This window comes from Mesocricetus auratus, unplaced genomic scaffold (assembly GCF_017639785.1).
Source record: "Mesocricetus auratus isolate SY011 unplaced genomic scaffold, BCM_Maur_2.0 Super-Scaffold_100010, whole genome shotgun sequence".
In the NCBI taxonomy this organism is placed as follows: Eukaryota; Metazoa; Chordata; class Mammalia; order Rodentia; family Cricetidae; genus Mesocricetus; species Mesocricetus auratus.
The window spans coordinates 8,725,530-8,745,356 of NW_024429194.1; the positions used below are offsets into that span (position 1 = coordinate 8,725,530).

The window sequence follows — 19,827 nt, forward strand, 5'->3', positions numbered from 1 at the left end:
TGGAAACAGCACCGGAAAGGCTTGAAAGATAAGGTATGGCATAAGACCTCATATGCTCGAAACTCCAGATATGCAGCTATCTAGATGCCCTTCAACCTTTCCGCCTGACATGGTCAATTACAAAAGAGAGCAGCTTTCAAATTAAGTCCAAACACATTTCTACTTTTCAAGAGCTTCATTCCATCAGCAAAGAGTGAGAATAGCTTCCAAAGGCCCCTGCACTTGGAAAGAGCTCAGCAGAGGCACACTCCAAGGAAGTGGCAACCAAGGAAGGCACATCTATCTGCTAGGGTGAGACGAGAAGGCCATGGCAGTCCCCAGCCTCCAGAGAGCTGGGCTCAGGAAAACCAACACTACACTAGTGCTCAGAGGTCCTTCCATGCTGGACTTTTTCAGTCAGTCTTTTAGCAAAAAGAAAAATCTAATCTCCAAATCCACCCACCCCCTTGTTAAAGCCTCATACTTCTACTTTAATCCAAAATTGTAGACATCTGCACAGGGGCCCTAGGATTCCACAGCGATTATAAACCAGCTTTCCCAAACCTCTAACCTACAACTCCAAGAGTCCATATAAAAGGATCTCGGGGTGGAAGTGTTATCTTCTGTGCTTAATCTTAAGTGCCACCATGACACAATGCAGTCATCTGGAGAGTCTAAGTGAGGGACTGTCTAGATTAGGGTCTCCTATGGGAGTGTCAGTGAGGGATCATCTGGATTGCTTTCATTGAGTTAGGAGGATGTGCCCACTGAGGGCAGCAACAATCCCTCGGCAGGTGGCCCTGAACTGCAGAAGACTGGAAAAGGGAAGCCAAGCACTAGCCTGTATGCACTCACTGCTCTGTGACACGACCAACTCCCTCAAGCTCCTGCCCCACCGTGACCTAGGATGGCCTCTAATTCTAACCTAGAATAAACTAGAATTTTAACCTAAAATAAACTCCCTAAATTGCTTTTGCCATGCTATTTTATCACAGCAGCAGGAAATGAAACTTATATCATCTCCATTCCCGTATCCATGAGTCTCAGAGAAACAGAAGGAAACTGTTCAGTTCCTTGGTGACATTTCCAAATCGAGGATCCTCGTACCTCAAGCAAAATTTCCTTCCTCTGAGAATAAAGATAAGAGAGAGTAACAGAGGGTAAACAGGATCCAAGTATGTTATATTAATATGTGTATGTTTGACTCACAGAGATCCCCTGCCTCTGCCTCCTGAGTGCTGGGGTTAAAGGTATGCATCACCATGACCACCATATTTTTAATACATATTAGTTAGTGCTTTACTAAAGCTTTTCCAAAACAATGAGTTTTATATAGCTTTTAATTAATTATGAGTTTAATCTCGTATCACTTCAGAGTCTTTCTGAAAACACAGACATACAAACAGAACAGAACAAGAAGTAAAGCATTGCTGAGTTTGGTGTCGGGCATCTGAAGACATAGGACTGGTAGGCACACAGACCAAAGAAGCAATAAAGGGATTGGGATTCTGCCAATCAACAGTATTAGCTGAAAAAATAATCAGATCACAAGTGCCATATGCAAAATGTATTAAGATAAATGACAAGCAAAAATAAACTACTCATGAAATGACAGTAGCCTTCTGAAGTATAATAATCTATCATAAAGTACAATACTCTAATATAAAGAGTACTAAAATGTTAACACAAAACTATTACAGGTTCAGAGGCCAAGCCAAAAGTCAAAGGTCAGCAATTTAATAAGAGGAAAGCAGTCATACCTTACCACTATCATTGCTGGTCATGTCTCACTAAAGGAGCAGGTCCATGGTGAGGAGTTACACAATTGAGGATGAGGAAGACGCTTGAGAAAGTGTGCAGTGAAGTCTCACGGAAGTGACCACAGGTCTAGCCAAAAGAACTGAGCTGTAGGAAGAAAGGTTAGGAGTCAGAACTACTCACTACAGAGGAGAGAGAAATATAAATGTGTGTGTGTATGTATGTGTGTGTTTGAGTGTGAGTGGTGTGTGTGTGTGGTGTGTATGCATGTGTGAGTGTATGTATGTGATATGTGTTTATGTGTGAGTGTGTGAGTGGTGTGTGTGAGTGTGTATGTGTGTGTGAGTGTGTATGTGTGTAAGTGTGTGGTGTGTGTATGTGTGTGAGTGTGTATGTGAGTGTGTACGTGTTGTGGTGTGTATGGTGTGTGTGTGTGTGAGTGTGTGAGTGTGTGTGTGTGTGTGTGTGTGTGTGTGTATGTGTGCTGCAGTAAAGCTCTTACCAGAAACTGCCGGTGTTCCCTACATCACACGGCCTAACTTGCCTGCCCACCGCTTCCTCCCTTCTCTCTCGCCCCACGCTTGCTCTTTCCTCTCCAACACCTCGGGCAGTCCTGGAGAACCCACTCTTGCTTTCCCCCGTTTTCCAAGCATAAAACTCACTTCAAACCGGAAGCACAGCAGAGAGAGTGAGGTTCCACACTGACTAGAACTGTCTCGTGTGGAAACCCCAGGCGGCCCCACCCTCGACAAAGAACAACATGCGAATGGCACTGCTGAAGGAGAGACAGCCTTCCTGAGCAAGCGCTCCCAAATCTATCAGCCCACCAAGCGGTCAGCCCGGAAACCATGCACACACCAGCAGCAGCACACAGACCCGACAGGCTGTTTATGCATTTATGTCACAGAGAAACACAGGCCTGCATTTGAGAGGGGGTCAGGGGAGACGCAGGAAGGGCTGGAGGGGTGAGAAGAGAAGGGGTAAAATGATGCCATTATATTTTAACTACAGAAAATTCGAGGGAAATGTTACAATCTGAAGAAGTAACTGGGGCGCAAAAGATGACAAAGGGTTGAGGAAGATTTTCCCAAAGACATACATATCTCTGTCTCAAATGGCTCAGGGTGCCACGCATATTCCTCAACTGGCTGCTTCCTCTCAATCTTGGAAACGGAGGCTCTTTTAAGAGGCCTCTTGGTCATGGGTTCTCTTCTTTATCACAGGAGTGTGTGTGTGTGTGTGTGTGTGTGCGCGCGCGCGCGCGCGTGTGTGTGTGTGTGTGTGTGTGTGTGTGAGTGTGTGTGTGTGTGTGTGTGTGTGTATGAGATGGGGAGAGAGAAGGAGGGAGGGAGGGAGGGAGGGACGGAGGGAGGAGTGTGGGAGCCAGAAGGTCACTCTGGAGTTGGTCCTCTCCCTCCATCTCCACGTGGGTTCTGGGGGCTGAACTCTGGTTACCACTTTTTACCCACTGAGCCATCTTTCTGGCCCAGCCTTTTTTTTTTTTTTTTCTTTTTCTTTTTGCCTGTTCTGTGCTCTGCCATTCCAGCCAACTTTTATTCCAACCCTGCATTTCACACAAGCCACCAGAACTATCTGCTTCCTTCCAGTCAGGAAACTGACCAGCTGTATCAGTCGTATTCTCCAAGTCTTCCTCTCTTCCAGTGATCTACACATCTCCAAAGACACCTTCGCTGCCTCCAAACATGTCATTTCATTCTAGATTAGGCATGGTTCTCAATGCCAAACGTGATTGCAAACCTAACCTCTGTGTGATTTTAAGTCATTAAATCCCCCTTCTTCCACTAAACTGTACCTGAGGGAAGGGATCTCAATCCTAATACTGTTGGTGTCCTCCATACCACACCTGAGACATAGTAGCCACCAAACAAGTATAACTGAATGAGTGACATCGTAAGGTAAATTAGTTCTTTCTGATTAGTACATAGTGGTGTAAAGTAAGGCTTTTGAATGAGTTCTTGTAGATGCTAAAATGTATAACTTAAAATGATATTTAAATATGAATTTCAATCTTCATTTCCTCTGTACTCTTTCAAAAACCTCATGCAAGTTATACTAGAGTGATATATACTACTATGTACACTAGTTAGCAATGGTGGAGGTCAAACAACAACTTGCAGCAGCAGGAGCTCTTCTCCCAACATATGGGTTCCTGGGATGGAACACGGATCCTCAGGCTTGCTGGCAAGCACCTTTGCCAAACAACCCATCTCATAGGTTCCCATTTTTTAGCTTTCTTTCCTTTCACCTTCTAGACTTTTCTTTTTAGACAAGGTCTCATTATGTAGCCACTGTTGACCTGGAACACACTATGACTCACAGAGATCTGTCTCTACCTCCCAAGTGCTGAAATTAAAAATGAGTGCCACCAAGCCCTGTGTACATTTGTTTATGTGTATGTTTATGAGTCTGTGTGTGTGCCACATATGTACAAGTCCCTAAGGAAGCCAGAGAAAGGCATCAGATAGCCAGAAGATGGAGTCACAGGCAGATGTGAGTCACCTGACATTAGTGCTGGGAACTGAACTCAAGTTCTCTGGTAGAACAACAAGCATTCCTAACCTCCAATATTCTTATTTTTAAGATTTCTATGGAGCAAAATAAGTGTGCATCAATGTATACATTATGTAAATAATTAGCTCCTTTCCAAATCAGAGTAATTCACTCAATTCTTGATATTTAAATTTCTTCAATCTCTTCTGCAGATAACCAAGTTACTTAGAATTTCACATTTTCATCTTTTGCTGTGATATGGAAATGGTCATGCACAAAACAGAGGAAGCTATTCAACTGGAACCCATGGTCAATACTGAGCAGTCAAATGTTTCCTCGAGACAGCTAGTCAAACCACCAATGTGTTTTCTCTTAACCTCCAAGTTTTCTTTATAACTTTTAAGTAAAAAAGTATTTTCATTAATATTGAAGTGAGCATTGATAACATGCTCAAAGGGGACTTTATTATATTATGAACTTGTGAATAAATGGTATGTTCTTTGCATAACTTCATATGCATGATAATTCATCCTCACCAGAATCCAGCAAAGACTACCACACTGCAAATGAAAAAGAGTCCTTTGTGGCACACCTTAATGACGGGGGATGTCCTTCTGCATGTTGGGAATATATATTTCTCTTATTGATTGATGAATAAAGCTGTTTAAGTTTAGGCGGGGCTACCAAATTAGGAGAATTCCAGGAGGGAGACAGAGTGAATGGCAAGGGAGACACTATTTAGCTGACAAAGAAAAAAGAGACCTGGGCTTCACCAGTACACCAAGACTATGTGGAGATACACAGATTAATATATATGGGTTATTAAGAGAGAACTAGCCAATAAGAGGCCTTAGCCATCAGCCAAACAGTTTGTAATTAATATAAGTCTCTGTGTGTTTATTTGGAATTAAACAGCAGTGTGACCAGGCAGGACAGAAACTTCTGTCTTCAAGTAGGGCATTCTCTGACCATGTGTGGCTCCCAAGCGTTTGGCAAGAATTTCCACGAAATTTTCAAGAAAACCTGCAAAAGCTTAAAAAGAGATTCTGAAAACAAAAGAACAGAATCAAGCACAGTTTCTTGGTAGCTGCATTTTCTCAGGTGGGCTCTGTTTGCTAGAGACAAACTTAAAGACAAGTTCCCTGGTTCAGCATTAGCAGCAAAAGAATAAATAAAAAATAAAAAAAGGACAGTTTTGTTGTTGTTGTTGTTTTCTCTTTGTTTGTTTTTTGGGTTTTCAAGACAGAGTTTCTCTGTGTAGCCCTGTCTGTCCTGGAATCACACTGTAGACCAGGCTGTTCTTGAACTCACAGAGATCCTCCTGCCTCTGTTAAGAGGCTATACTGCCAAACAATCAAATGGTGCTTAAGAGTAGCTGGGGGCATGCTTCTCGGTGGGGGCATGGACCTAGAAACCTTAAAGAGTTGTTGCAATAAGCAGGGCTCCCACCAGTACCTCCACCATGAAGCTGCACTCTCAAAAAGCCAAGGAATGGGGCAGGGCCAGTCGCCACTTTAATCTTACCGTGCTGTTTAGCAGATTAAAGACTCGTGGCGAGAAAAACAGAGATATACAGTAAAGACTGATTCACATGATGAAAAACCTCTAAATGGTTTACAGTGTGTTTAAGAATATACGTAATCTTGGGAAAGATAAGAAAAAGGATAGAGTTCGAGGCCGGCCTGGACCGATAGCCTCCAAAACAATACAGAGAAACCCTGTCTCGTAAAAACCAAAAAAAAAAAAAAAGAAAGAAAAGAAAAAGGATAGAGAAAAGTCCTTACAAAAGAAATAAGAGTAGCTAGGTATGGTGGCACTTGGGAGGCTGGGAGGCAGAGGCAGACAGATCTCTGTGATTTCAAGGACAGCCTGGTCTACAACATGAGCTCAAGAACAGCCAAAGTTACACAGAGAAACCCTGGCTCAAAAACCAAAACACATAAAAATAAAAGAAATAAGAGTAGGGCTGGAGAGATGGTTCACTGATTAAGAGCACTGGCTCCTCTTCCAGAGACCTGGGTTCTATTCCCAGCACCCCCATGGCAGTTCACAACTGTCTGTAACTCCAGTTCCAGGCAATCTGGCACCCTCAGACAGACACACAGGCAGGCAAAACACCAATCCACATAAAATAAATCTTCAAAAAAAAAGGTCCCCTCTGCCCTCAGCCCTCTCCTCGGGATGAGTGTGGGATCTCTGTCCATACCCCACTCAGAGCATGCTGGGTCTGCTCCGCTCTAGTGGACCTGCCCTGGCAGAATGCACCACCCAGAGTCTGGCCACACCTCATCTTGGCCCCCATATGCTCTCCAACTTCCTCCCTCCACTTGAGTCTTGCCCCCCCCACACCCTTTCCTTGAGTGAGGAGAACAGCAGGAGAAGCCAGACCATCCACAGTTATTAACACTGAAATCTTGGCCCATCTACACCACCGGGAAACTAGAGGAGAGGGAGAGACCCCCACCTGCACCCACTCGAAGAAGGGATGGGAAGGCAACAGTATAAGAACACACTCAAAGACAGAAAGACAAGTGTGACACCACCAGAGTGTAGGGACTCCACACCAGCCCTCCTGAAAAGACCAACGCAGATGAGCCAGAAGAGAAAGACCTTAAAAATTACTTGATGAAGACAACAGAGACCCTTAAAGAGGAAATGAGAAAATCCCTAAAAGAAATAGAAGAAAAAACAAAACAAAAAAAATATGGGAAATGGAGGAAAAGACAAACCAAAAAATTCAAGAAATAAACAAATCTCTTAAAGAATTTAAAGAAAGCCATGAAAAAAAAATAAGTGAAGGAAACAATTCAAACAGTTCAAGGCTTGAAAGCTTAAATAGAAACAATAAAGAAAACACAGAATAGGAGGATGCTGGGAATAGAAAAGTTGGATAAATGATCAGGAACTACAGATGTAAGTATAACCAATACAATACAAGAGATGGAAGAGAGAATCTCAGGTGTTGAAGACTTACTAGAGGAAATAGAGTCATAGACCAAGGAAAATCTGAAGTCCAACAAATACCTAACACAAAATATCCAGGAAATATGGGACACCATGAAAAGGCCAAACCTAAGAATAATAGGTATAGAAGAAGGTGAAGAAATGCAGCTCATGGGTCCAGAAAGCATTCAACAAAATCATAGAAGAAAACTCCCCAACCTAAAGAAGGAGATGCCTATGAAAGCACAATAAGCCTACAGAACACCAGATAGGCTGGACCAAAAAAAGAAGTTCCTTCGCCACATAATAATCAAAACACCAAACTTATAGAATGAAGAAAATTATTAAGAGCAGCAAAAGAAAAAGGCCAAGTAACATATAAAGGCAGACCTATCCGAATTACACCCAACTTCTCAATGGAATCTTTGAAAGCCAGAAGGTCTGGATAGATGTTCAACAACGCCATGGGAACATGGATGCCAGCCCAGACTACTATACTGAGCAGAGCTGTCAATCACCATAGATGGAGAAAACAAGATATTCCACAAGAAAACCAGATTTAAACAATACATATCCACAAATGCAGCCTTACAGAAACTATTGGAAGGAAAACTACAACCCAACGAAGATAACTACACCCACAAAAAAAAAAAAAAGGCAATAGATAATCCCACTTTACCAAACACCAAAAGAAAAAAGGGGGAGGAAATCCACACACAATAACACCAACAACAACAAATCCAAAACAAAGAAGAATTAATATCCCTCAATGTCAATGGTCTTAACTTGCCTATGAAAAGACACAGGCTAACAGAATGGATATGAAGACAAAATCCATCCTTCTGCTGAATACAAGAAACACATATCAATGTCAAAGACAGACGTTACCTTAGAGTAAAGGGTTGGGAAAAGATTTTCCAATCAAATGAACTCAAGAAACAAGCTGGTGTAACAATCCTAATATCTAACAAATTAGACTTCAAATTAAAATAAATCAAAAGAGATTAAGAAGGTCATTTCATATTCATCACAGGAAAAGTCCATCAAACGAAATCTCAATTCTGAACATCTATGCCCCAATTACAAAGGCACCCACATTTATGAAAGAAACATTACTAAAACTCAAATCACACATGAAACCTCACACACTTACAGTGGGAGACTTCAACACCCCACTCACCACTAGACAGGACCTCCAGACAGAAACTTAGCAAAGAAAGGAACTAGCTCCTTTTATGAGGCTACAATTAACTTGGTACCCAAGCCACACAACTTAGAAAGAGAACTTCAGACCAATATCCCTCATGAACATTGGTGCAAAAAATACTCAACAAAATACTAGCAAATTGAATCCAAGAACACATCAGAAAAATCATCCACCATGATCAAGTAGTTTATCCCAGGGATACAGGGATGGTTCAACATACAAAAATCCATCAATGTAATCCACCACAAAAGCAAATTGAAAAAGAAAAACCACAAGATCATCTCACTAGATGCTGAAAAAGCCTGTGACAAAAATCAACACCCCTTCATGATAAAGGTCTTAGAGAGATCAGGGATAACAGGAACATACCTAAACATAATAGAAGCAATATACAGCAAACCAACAGCCAACATCAAACTAAATGGAGAGAGATTCAACGCTATTCCTCTAAAATCAGGAACAAGACAAGGCTGTCCATTCTCTCCAGATCTCTTCAATATTATACTTGAAGTTCTAGCTAGAGAAATAAAACAAAAGGAAATCAAGAGGATAAAAATTGGAAAGGAAAAATCAAACTTTCACTATTTGCAGATGATATGATAGTTTATAGAAGTGACTCGAAAAACTCTACCAGGGAACTCCTACTGTTGATAAACACCTTCAGCAAAGTGGCAGGATACAAGATTAACTCAAAAAAAAAAAAAAACAACAACAACAATAGCCCAACTATATATAGATGATAAGTGGGCTGAGAAAGAAACCAGAGAAACATTGCCCTTTACAATAGCCACAAACAACATAAAATATCTTGGGGTGAAGCTAACCAAACAAGGAAAAGACTTGTATAGCAAGAACTTTGAGTCATTAAAAAAAGAAACTAAAGAAGATACCAGAAATTGGAAAGATCTCCCAAGCTCTTGGATAGGTAGGATCAACATAGCAAAAATGGCAATCTTGCCAAAGCAATCTACAGATTCAATGTAATCTCCATCAAAATACCAGCACAATTCTTCACAGAACTTGAAAGAACAATACTCAACTTATATGAAAAAACAAAAAACCAGGATAGCCAAAACAACCCAAGGAACTTCAGGAGGCACCACCATCCCTGACTTCATGCTCTATTACAAAGCCATAGTTCTGAAAACAGCTTGGTATTGGCACAAAAATAGTCAGGTAGACCAATGGAAACTAATTGAAAACCCTGGATATTAACACACACACCTATGAACACCTGATTTTTTTTACAACAAAGCTAAAGTTAAACAATGGAAAGAAAGAAAGCATCTTCAACAAATGGTGTTGGCATAAGTGGATGTAGATATGTACAAGATTGCAGATAGATCCCCACTATGCACAAAACTTTGTCCAAATGGATCAAAGACCTCAACATAAATCCAGCCACACTGAACCTGTTAGAAGAGAAAGTGGGAGGTACCCTTGAACGAATTGATACAGGAGACTGATTCCTGAACATAACACCAGTAGCACAGACACTGAGATCAACGATTAATAAATGGGACCTCTTGAAACTGAGAAACTTCTGTAAGGCAAAGGACACAGTCAACAAGACAAAAATGGCAGCCCACAGAATGGGAAAAGATCTTCACCAAAACACCAAACAATCCAATTAAAAAGTGGGATGCAGAACTAAATAGATAATTATCAATAGAGGAATCTAAAATGTCAAAAAGACACTTAAGAAACTGCTCAACATCCTTAGCCATCAGGGAAATGCAATTCAAAACAACTCTGAGATACCATCTTACACAGGTCAGAATGTAAAAGCCAGAACTTGCAAGCAACCTAGATGCCCCTCAACCTAAGAATGGATGGAGAAAATGTGGTACATTTACACAATGGAGTATTACTCGGCGGAAAAAATATTGAAATCTTGAAATTCACAGGCAAATGGATGGAACTGGAAGAAAACATCCTGAGTAAGGTAACCCAATCACAGAAAGACAAACATGGTATGTACTCACTCATATATGGATATTAGACACAGAGCAAAGGACTACCAGCCTACAATCCACACTACCAGAGAAACTAGGAAACAAGGAGGACCCCAAGAGAAGAACGCATGATTGGCCGAAGAAGGGGAGGGGGACAAGAACCCATGAGAAAATTGGGAGCATGGGGGAAGAGAAGAGGGAGGTAGGATGGGGAGAGGGGGAGATGGGGAAGGGGAGAACAGTAGAGATCAGGAGGTCTGAGACAGGGGAGGAATACAGGAGGGCAAGAAAGGAGATGCCTTCATAGAGGGAGCCAGTACAGGTTTGGAGAGAGGTCTGGCACTGGGGAAATGTTCAGGAATCCACAGGGATGACCCCAATTAAGAATCTAGGCAGTGAAGGAGAGGCTGCCTTTGATGCCCCTTCCCTATAACGAGATTGATGACTACCTTGGTGGTTTCCATTCTAGAGCCTTCAACCAGTAGCTGATCAAAGCAGAAGCAGGCACCCACAGCTAAACATTGAGCTATACTCCTGGAATCCAGTTGCGGAAAGGGAGGAGCAATGAGCAAAGGAGCCAAGATTGTGCTAGAGAAACCCAGAAACAGCTGACCTGACCTAGTAAGAGCACAGAAACTCTAGTCATAAAGCTGGGGAACTAGCATTGGACCGAACCAAGCCCTCTGAAAGTGGGAGCCAGCTAGGAGGCCTGGGCAGTCTATGGGAACTCTACCAGTGGAGCCAGTGTTTATCTCTACAGCAAAAATGGACTTTGGGAGCCCATTCTCTATGGAACGATTCTATTGCAGACCAAATACACCAGGAAAGAAGGCCTAGGCCCTCCCCCAAATGATGTGAAGGAAAATTTTGATGGTCCCCCATGGGAGGGCCTCACTATCCTTGGGGAGTTGGGGGTTGGGGATTCAGTGGGGGGCATGGGAGGATGGGAAGGTGAGGGAATGGGGAGATTGATATGTAAAATAAGAGTGGTTCTAAAAGAAAAAAAAGAATGAAGAGTAATAAAAAAAGCCACATAAAGATGGAAAATACACAGTCTGGATACTGTATGCTATTGTGTTCTTTGAATTGTTTGATTGCTGAGGAAGAAGCAACAGCTGCTAACAGACATTGATTATTAATCCAAGATATTTGGTTTGAAAATGCCTTGACTTCAAAATTTAAGTCTAAAGACATGTTACTTTGGAAAAGAGGTTCCACATTTGTTTCCACAGAAGATGTAAAGCTGTGGATTCCTTCCAGACTAATATGGCTTAATCAAACAAGGCAACCTGAAGCAGTGGCCCAGGTGATCCAACATCCAAAACAGCTGGGACAAGGCAGCCTTAGAGACTATTACAGCCAGGAGTTGGCCATGATTCCGGGTTTTCTCAGAATCCCCATGGGATTGACAGCACCCCCAAACAGCAGTAAGCAGTTTGGAGAGAACTACGGCCAAATTCCCAAATATTGTTTATGCTGGTTTTCATTTAAACGGGGTTGGTTAGAAATGGTTAATGATCACATTCAATTTCTTTTTAAAGAAAAAAGGGGATATGGTATAGAAAATGACACATTGATACAGATTTTGGTTTACTGATACAAATTTAAGGTCAATTTTGTTATATGTATATTCCTACTCTTGTTTAGGTATTGTGTTTATACAGCTCATTTAGAAATGTACAATTAAATACAGATTATAGTTACCTATAATAGTCAAAAGTTACAGTCATGTTAGTTTTCTAGATATACAGAAATATATTTCAGATAGATATTCTTCAAACCTTTCAAAGACCTACAGAATGTGGCATTTAAAATGGTTAAAAATCTGGGCCTATAGGCTGAAGATGGATGCCACAACCTTACAGAGGAACTTTGGGTGTGTGTTCAAGCAGCAAGATGTCTTTGTCAATTCTAGAGTTTATATATTATTCTTCTGGAGTCTTTGATGGGAGTTGAAGACAGATAGTTATGGTTATGGTTTTCCTTAATTAAGATAAAAGATAAGTTACAAAAAAAAACTTTAGAATCACAAGATAGATGATAGAATATTTTCAATGTTAGTTTTTTCAATTGTCAGTAGACTAAATATTGTTTATTACAGTTCTTGCTTGATAACTGTTTTGTTATATATCATTTTAGTACATTAAAGTTAAAACCTTCCTTTTTAATTAGACAGAAAAGAGGAGATGATAGGGGGTGTCCTTCTGGATGCTATGAATATATGTTTCTCTTATTGGTTAATGAATAAAGCTGTTTAGGCCAATGGACAGGCAGGATGTAGCCAGGCAGGAAGTACAGGCAGGGTTACCAGACTAGAAGAATTCTGCAAGAGGAACAGAGGGAGCGAGTTATAGCTGCCAAGGATGAAAGAGGCTCAGGCATTCTCTGATAAGCCAAGACTATGTAGACATATATAAATAGAAATGAGTTAATAATTAAGAGAAAGGTAGTCAATAAGAATTCTGAGCTGTCCACCAGACAGTTTATAACTAATATAAGCCTCTGTGTGTTTACTTGGGACTAAATGGGTAGGATAGAAACTTCTGTTCACACCTTAATCTTCCCCCACAAATTTCTGGAACACCACAGGTTCTCATCTCAAACATACTAAGACCCAATGGAATTTCCATTTCTCAAATGTATTCTTCTTCACAAATGGAGATTAGGTGGAAAAGAAAACACATGGAATGGCATGGGCTTTTGAATTCTCAAAGTCCACCCCCAGCGACACACCTCCTCCTACAAGGCCACACCTCCTAATCCTTCCAACTAGTGACTAGGCATGGGAGCCTAGGGAGTTGTTCTCATTGAAACCACCATAAGTAGCAGCTAAGCCTGAATATCCAGGCAGTTGTTTCAAGGAAAGAGTACACTTTGAGTGAAGCTGGTAAAGTGCTTGCCACAAAAGTGTGAGGACCAGAGTTTATGTCCTCAGCACCCACAAAAAGGTAAATTTTACATGTAAAATGAACACCTGTAAATTCCAGCATTGAAAAATGGAGACAGGAGGATCCCTCCAGCTTACTAGCCAACCAGCTTCATGTTCAATGAGAAATCCTCTATCAAAAACCATGTGGAAGGGCTTGAGAAATGGCTCTTTGACTAAGAAAAAGCACTGCTCTTTCAGGGGACCCAAGTTCAATTCCCAGCACCCACGATTGGCAGTTCACATTATCTCCAGCTCCAAGGAATCCAATACCTCTCTCCTCCAAGGGCATCTGCCCAGATGTGCACTCACATGCACACAAACACAAACACACACACACACACACACACACACACAGACACATGCACACAGAGACACACACACAGAGACAGACCTACCTCAAAATGAGGTAGAAGAAAACTCATGCTGTAGTACACAGGCATGAACCACATGAGGGAAGGGGAGGCAAGGGGGAGGGGAGAAGGGGGAGGAGGGAGAAGAGAGGATGAAGAGGAGGGGGAAGGGAGGGGAGGGGAAATCCAAAAGGTAGAGACCAATAAACATAAAACACTGACCTACGGCCTCCAAGTGCACACACATCAACTAGTATATAGATATGAGGCATACACACAAGTATGCACTCACACATTTTTAAACTAAAATGTTTCCTTTGCTTCTAGCAAAACAAAATTCACAAAATCTTAGTGAAACTTAAAATGATGGTTAACATGGATGAGGCTGTCTGAACACAGAAATCACCAGATCTTGAAGGAAACACAACTGGAGAGGGAAAAGACCCCATATAAACATTTTCATGTGGCATCAGGCAGTGTGGCTGCTGTAAGGCTGCTGGTCACTTTTCTTTGTACGAAGTGTCATGCTGACAAAAGAACCCCATCAGCTGAGTGTGGGAAATCCTCCCAAGCTACACAGGGGAGCAGCAAGGACACAAACCACAGGAATATCAAGCTTCATGGAGAGAACATCAGTAAGCCCACAAGCAGTGAACACCTGAAAATTCAAGCATCAGCCTCTGACTATGTGATGGGCAGGAAGCTCTGTAAGCCAGAAATGCTCCCCTGTCCTGCAACCTCCCAGACATTAGCATAAAAGAACCTTCACCTTTGCATTAATTACATAATGCACAGTTCCCTAGCTCACATGTTAGAAGGAAAAAATAATTAACAACGTCAGTGACTACAACTCTATTGAATCATCAAAAGTGAGAGGGGCTGCTTAAATTTTTTAATTAAATTTGTTTCCTTTTACAGAAGTAAATCCTTGATTTGCAAATGCTGAAAGAAATGAGTTTAGGAAATTCCCAAAAGTTACTGGACTTAAAACTAAGTGTTCGTTTCTAACCATTCTTCTATGTAAAATGACTGATTAAAAGCAACCTCAAAGGGCATATGGCACACCTTTAATCACAGGACCAGGAAAACTGAGGCAAGTCACTCTCTCTGAGTTTGAGGCCAGCCGGGTCTACATAGTGAGAAACCCATCTCAAAAAGTTAAAACTAAATTTTAAGATAAGTAAGTACACTCCCACTTGGGGGATATAATTTTAAAACTACCCTTTTGACTGGGCCAATATAAGGAGCATTTTAAGATACTAAGTCAATATATAGAAGTGTTAGACTGTGGAGACAATTCTCATCATAAAATTCATTTCCATGTTTCTATAATAAGTGATGTCATTTATATCAATGTCTGTAGTGCTTTCATTCACCTACTTTTAACTGCTTGTTAGCATCTGCTTTTACACATTGGATTCTTCATTAGCAATTACACAAAATCAACATAACAAGAGTGACCAAAAAACATAGGACAGATTTCCATTTAGGGAAAGAGGAAGTCCCTTGATCTCAACAATAAAACAGTCAAGGACGCCAAGTATTTCTTATTGATAAATAAACAGAGCAAATCCAATTTGGGTCTCTAGTGCTATTACTGTCAACACCTTCATTCTGAAATGCTTCAGTGGGAAAGGAAGAGAAAATCACAGCTGGCATCTAGAAACCACACTAGATTGTCACACATGTGACTGTCTTGTACTTGGATGTGGGGGGGGGGACGGGACGGGACATGGAGAATCACTAACTTAAATTCAAATGTGTGCTGCAGGATGGGACAGTAATTGTTGCATAATTCGACTAAGGTCTAGTGGACGGTTTCCCCCAGTGCTCCCAACACCCATAATCTGTCCACACTTAAACTGTTTTCTTTAAAAAAAAAAAAAACTAGAGTCCCATAATTAAGCAGAATGAGTGAATGTGATCCAAAGTGGTAGTGCTAATAAGAAATTTAAGGGGAAAAAAAGTATTTGAAAGCTGAGCAGTGGTGGCACACGACTTTAATCTCAGCACTGAGAAGGCAGAGACGGGGGATCTCTGTAAGTTCAAGGCCAGTCTGGTCTACGAAGTTACACAGAGAAACCCTCTCTCAAAAAAAAAAAAAAAAAGGAAAAAAAAAAGTAAGAAAATCAAATTTACCTTCTCTTTACCAATTTTAAATTAATACTTTTGGTTCAAAAGAAAGGAATTTATGGCACACTCAACCAACAACAAATGGTATCCCAAAGAAAAATACTTTAAGAATTGAAACTGGTGGAGGGGAGTAGGAAAAGACAGGGGGAATCCTTAGGGAAGACAGAGGAAGGTAAATATGAGAGGAGGGGGGGAGATAAATATGGATCAAACTATTAACTATCAAAAAAAGTATAATGCACATAATTCAGTGTATAGATACACATATACAGTTTTAATGAACTTTTCTTATCTGGGCTTATGGTATCCCCTTCAACAGCCAAAGACCACCTAACAAAAAACAAAATCCTAATTCCAGAAATAAGAAGCCTCTTTTGCATTGCTGGCCAAGGATATCAGAGAGACTCCCAACAGAGCCTGTTACTGTTGCTCTTGGTTACAACCAGAGTGAAGAGGTTAGCCCTATGCACTTCAGAAACAGGGCCCAGGGTGGAAGAGGTTAGCCCTATGCACTTCAGAAACAGGGCCCAGAGTGGAAGAGGTTAGCCCTATGCACTTCAGAAACAGGGCCCAGAGGCCGGAGCAGGACTGATCTGACTGCCCCTACTGGAGGACTGTGTTGGAAGCAGAAGGTGCTTGCCTGAGGGCTCTCTCTCTTTCTCCCCCTCCCCACCCTCTGAAGCTGTAAGCAAGCCCTCAGTTAAATGTTTTCTTTTGTAAGAGTCTTCTCGTCTTGGTATCTCTTCACAGGAAAAGAATTTGGACTACGACAGAATCATCCTATTAACACCAGAACAGATAAAAAGCAATGCAAAGAGCTTGAATGGAGAACTGAGCAAGCGCTTCCTAACTTAAGGCATTTTTACTTACATTGTCTCATTTCTTCTGCATAACTACTGTATGAGGTAATTTTATCTTACTCATTTAATAGAAGAGGAAACTATGATTTGATGATATTAAGTAATTTGTCCAGGATCCCACAAAAGAGAAACTGGAGCTGAAACCCAAGTTATATGGCTTCAAAATAAACCGTTCTTCTTTTCACTACACTTTCCCAACCTGGCAAGGAACTCTGTCATTAAAATTTCCAGACTTTTAATTAATACTTACTATGGAAAGAGATAATATCAAGCTTATAATGAACGGTAATAATGTAGACTGAATATTAGTCATAGTTTTATAACTACAGATGAAGATTTAAGAAATAATTACAAGTTATGCATGATGTTACATTCTTTAAAGCTGAATATATAAGACCCCTAAAATGTGGATATTTTTCTTAAACTTTATTTTCTTAGAAAGGTTCTAAATGAACTCCAGTTTATCTACATAGTTCTGAATATCAGAAACTCTGGAAGACCTCATAATGTGGCGGTCATACATCAGTTGAGCATATGCACAGTAAACTATGACTGTACTTGTTTTGACAGAAAAAAAAGTAGCTACTTTATTCTGATTTCTTTGTTCCAGCTCTAACTCGCCCTCTGTTCTGTTTTTTCCCTGGATCCAGAAATGGCTAAGTCAGGGGAGGCAAGCCTCCAGCTCAGGAACTCTACAAATGTAGATGCAGACATAGACACTGGAATGTATTTCACCAAATGGTGACAACTGGCAGAGTGCTGGGTGTTAAATGTCGAGCTTGAAGAGTAAGAAGGGGAGAAGAGGCAGGGAGAGTGGAGCTCTGGGGAAAACCTAGTGTGGAGTTCACACTTCAAGTTAGCTGAGTTCACTACTCAAGTCCTGAGACTGAAGCATACTCCCTTCCACATCTCAATAAAACAACAGGTAGACCACAATAAAAATGTCAAAGACAATTAAAATCTTATTCACCTGTAAATTCTGATAAATGCCTCTTAAATATTTTAGAAATCAGTGTATACAAAGATATGTATAAAATCTTTCTGAAACTTAAAAGGACACAAATATTTAAGAAAAACTCTAAGGCTAAAAAGATACAATAACTGTATGTGTGTGAATTAATGACATTTCTACTTTATTAGAAAGAAGTTAGGATATTCCTTTGTTAGCACTACGAGACAACACTGAAGATAGTTTTTAAGTCCTGCTGAAATACTAGTAAATCTAGTAAACAGTTACTTGGTCTCCATGAAGTAGGTCTAAGTTAGTTATTCTCCTAAGTCACATTTCCAAACTCTTTTTCCATCACAAAATTCATTCTTCCAAAACAACATGTGCAAGACTGATTCACTTCCTTCAGTAACACCATCAAAACCCTGAATAATTGATCATCCCTTTGTTCTCTCTCCAAAAGATGTACATCATGGCGCAAAACTACATCTACTGACACAAACCCAAGCTGAAAACAAAGCTTTGGTGTAAATGACAAGCTTGCAGATTACCTTTCCTGGGACTACCAGAAGGAACCTTCCTAATCTGGGCCTCAGATACAAAGGTTACCTCACGAAACCACACAGTGCTCTGAGTAACTTAATTACCATTGTCTTTTTCCTGTTACTATTTAGTATCAGTATTTCCACTTAAAAGCAAGTACCTTGACATATTCAGGTGTAGTATACAGCTATGTCAGCTCTTCAAATCTTGATCATTTCAGTCCCTCTGTCGTTAACATTTACCATGGAACCGCTATGTAAAAGGTACTGCTGCCATAAATAAATATGTAAGTAACAAGTGCAACCCACTTTCTCTGTGTAACTTGAAGTTTGTTTCCTTTTGGGGGGGAGGGGACGCTGAGAATTCGAAAGAGTTCACAGAAAAGTTAGAGCTACTTGGCAGCTAAGAATGAAATCCAAGTGTTTTGTCTACAAAAGGCTGGACTATTTCTCCCACACAACGACATCTACCTTTGAAGCAGGGCAGAAGACGCATTAACAGGACACTACATAATCTTAGCTAGTGTATATTAGTACTGTCAATGCAGAAAAGAAACAGATCTTCGCCAAAGGTCTTTTATGGAAGAAAACCGAAAGTGTGTCCAAGAAAGCCTATGTGCTCTCTTCAAACATCCCCAGGACCTTTGAAAGCCCTTAACGTGAGGGCTATCAGCAAATCTTTTCTTGGCTGTAAGAGACACCCAACCCTTTATATCCTGTGGCTCTGCCACACGTCATCAACACCACGGAGGTGTGTGTACACCTCCCCGCACCGAGCAATGTATTTCTGCAGTACTAACATTTCCTCTGAATCCTATCCTCATTTCACATACGAATCGCATTTTTTAGACGTCAACCACTAAAACAGTGTTGGCCTTATCTTCGGATTTCTTTTTTACATCAAACTTTTATATAGTGCCTTCAGGTGAGAAGTTTTTTCTTAAAATGCCTGTACAAGTTAGATTAGCATATGTTAGGGTGATAGTGAGACCACTGTGAATAAAGTTTCTTCGGAAGTAAAGAAATATTAAAAGTTCCATTGTTCTTACATCATATAAGGTGGATGAAAATGAAAGTCTGCCCCTAGCCCCTTCACAGACTTAGACTGCAATGGCATTTCCTAACAAAATCACAAATGTACAGAGCACCAATGCACCACCCATGGAAACTTAGTTGTCCAGGAGCGCCCTGGCTCTTAGCAGAACTAACCTCACGTTTCAGAGAGCTGATCCTAAGAGGACACAAGGGTGCCAGCCTCCAGACACCTCAGACCCCTAAACTACCCTTAGGGAGGGGGGGGGAAACGCCCCTGACTGCCGGCTTCACCCCAGGGGTCTCAATCTGGGTCCGACTCCTGAGGGGCAGCCATGAACGAGCCGGGCAGCCAGCGGGACCTGACACTGGAGGAGAGGTGACCCCGGGTCAGGGGGGTCCTGCAGGGCAGGGGCTGCGGGGACACCGGGCTCTGGGTGTCCCGGGAGGGGGCGGCCAGGGGGGTGAGGCGCCCAGGAGGGGTGTGCACACCGAGAGCGCGGGGCGATGAGCGCCAGCAGGGGAAGGGTGCAGGGGCTCCGGGGCGCCGCAGCCCCCAACCCCCGCCCGACGCCCCGCAGCCCCGCGACCCGCGACGGGGCGGGGCCAGGCGCCCGCCACGGCCGGCACCGCCCCCTCAGCCTCCGGGTCCCGGCGGGTGGGAGGGGCGGGCCTCGCG

General features: G+C 41.7%; 1 protein-coding gene across 4 annotated transcripts in view; it reads right to left on the reverse strand.

Annotated features, from left to right (window-relative positions):
- Positions 1-19,827, reverse strand: part of Fer (FER tyrosine kinase) — a 295,423-nt gene that overhangs the window by 243,062 nt on the left and 32,534 nt on the right. For 2 of the 4 annotated variants that reach the window (XM_040752941.1, XM_005077173.4), the window contains exon 2: positions 1,740-1,884. The exons of 1 other annotated variant lie outside the window; for it this stretch is intronic. The gene's annotated coding sequence lies outside the window, so the exon portion shown is untranslated. Of the gene's footprint in view, positions 1-1,739; positions 1,885-19,827 lie in introns of those variants that run through there. One more of the 4 variants, XM_013118470.3, reaches the window with a different exon arrangement.